Source organism: Parasteatoda tepidariorum, chromosome 9 (genome assembly GCF_043381705.1).
Source record: "Parasteatoda tepidariorum isolate YZ-2023 chromosome 9, CAS_Ptep_4.0, whole genome shotgun sequence".
Classification (NCBI taxonomy): Eukaryota; Metazoa; Arthropoda; class Arachnida; order Araneae; family Theridiidae; genus Parasteatoda; species Parasteatoda tepidariorum.
The window spans coordinates 84,934,059-84,936,554 of record NC_092212.1 but is presented as its reverse complement, the minus strand read 5'-3'; positions in this window follow the sequence as shown (position 1 = coordinate 84,936,554).

Sequence of the window (2,496 nt, the reverse complement as noted above, 5' to 3'; positions counted from 1 at the left end):
ATTGACTCTTTCGTATGACGTCAGAGACACTCCCCCGGGATGTCTCGCGCGATTTGCTGAAATCCTGACACACACACATTCAGAATCCCCGGAGGAGGATTTTCTCCGGTACTTGAGACTTGTTTTGATAAAAGAAAAAGGTAAACATCTTGGAGAGAGAACTCTCGAAACTGGAAAAGGAAATAACTAATAGTCTGAACTCGAACAACAAAATGTATTTTAAATTATATATATTAAATATTTTATATATTATTATTCCATATATTATATCTTTAATATATTATTATTTTATACATTTTATATATTATTTTATATATTATATAGTTCCTATATATAGTATAGCTCATATATGTTATGTATTTTACATATTATATTTATTATTATTTATAAATATATTATAAAATATACTTTATGGAAAAATGCTATTCCGGAAACAATTTTCAATATATTTATTTTTCATCTTTATTTATTTTTTTTACATATTTTTATTTAGTTATTTATTCAATTAGTACTATTAGTTGACATCCTCCCTATATCGTTTTTAAATTTTCAATCGGTAATAAAATACAGTAGGGAACCGATTATCCGGAACCATCGGGACCATTGCTATTCCGGATAACTGATTTTTCCGGTTTTCTGAATCGCTACAAAAAGCCGTCTTTTTAGTGTTAAACCCAACTAAAAAAAAAATTTTTTTTTTGGAAATGATCTTAAAAAGAAGAAAAAACGATGAAGTAATACACTAATGATTATTTCCAAAATGATGGTAAGGTGAACATGTTTAAAAAAAAAAAACAGAAAGATCCAAAAATCTTATGAGGAAAAAAAACATTTTTTTTAAAAAATGGCGGGAAAATTTATCGAATTCCGTTCCGGTTTTTTGGTTTTCCGGTTTTCTGATTTCCGGATAACGGATTCTGTACTGTACTTGTTATTCATCCACTCAAATTCAAATACATTTTTTTGAACTTGTAATGGATGACAATTGATGTTAATACAGTTATTTCAACTATTAATTCATTCATTAAATAGGGATGAGGTAAAAAGGAAACGGAATTTTCTGATCGGTTAAGCGTTAGTCATTGTTTTNTCAGTGTTTCACATATTTTAATTTTTTTTTTTTAAATGTAAAATAATTAAGATAATTTAAAGGGATGCAAGTCACACACACACGCAAAAAATTTGTTGAGTTTTTCACTCATTTAAAAAATAATAAATAAATAAAAAAAGAAATAAGGACTGTGGGGAGAGTAATCATCTACAATGTCAACCTTCTTCCATGAAAAATTACCCCACCATAAAATCGAGTTAACATGTCTTATATACAATTACAATTGGAATTATATTTTTGTAGTTGTAGGCACACTACAGTACTCCCCCTCTAGAATTATAGCCGTGATAGAATTCGATACATGGATATCACTAGTTGATTCATTTCTGTGAGAAGCCGAAAGAACTGTATTAAGATCACCGTAATTTTTTAGTGCTGATCGTGAGAGCTGCATTAAGTTTACAGTCGTGGTCGCTCCTATGAGCAGTCGAGTGTATGCAGTCCACCGTTGTGTGTGATTGAGACTGAGTAGCAACAGTGCGAGGAGGTGGATAATGTCGCAGTCACAAGTAGCGAGTCAACTGTTCAATGTGGACTATCCATCGATGTAGACGTGTTCAGATCGAAGTGGGAGTTTTTGATAAGGTAGGCGTGTTCACATCACATCCGAGTCACCAATTGGGGTGACCCGGACCAAAAGGTCACCAATGTTGGGAAGAGTGGATATCGACAATGTCAACCTTCATCTATGAAAAGGTACCCCATCATAGAATCGAGTTAACATGTTTTATATACTAGTGAATTGGAATTATATTTTTGTAGTGGTAGATACACTACAAGGACAAAAAAAAAACAATACAATAATGGCATAAATTGATGTAGATGGTATAAAATGGTATATTATATTCTTTATGTCTCTTGGAATGTGAGATGAGAACTATTTTCGCTTTTTAGTGTTAAACTTAACTCGTTTATGTCCGAATTTTTATTTATCAAGTATGGGAAAAATGGTTCCTATTTAAAATAGAAAAAAAAAATTTACTTTGAAAACGAGTGAAAATTTCTTCTCTTAGCTACCACTTAGAATTTATTTTTTTTTAACTGTCGATTTATATTTAAATTATGCGTCTATATGACGTTTTTGAAAATGGTAATTTACCTAGAAAAAATTTTATAAAGCTTTTTCCTGATTTGAAGAACATAATCATTATTTATTTAGTGTTTCGCATCTGTGTCTCCAATACAAAAGCTTTTGTCAAGTTGAGGAACGGACAGCAGAAATTAACTTTTCGTACTCGCAGGGCCTGATTATCGCCTAGTCCCAATAGGCATGAGTCCGTAGCGTATCTACCACTACAAAATTACAACTACAATTCACTAGTATATAAGACATGTTAACTCGACTCTATGTCGGGCTACCTTTTCATAGATGAAGGTTGACATGG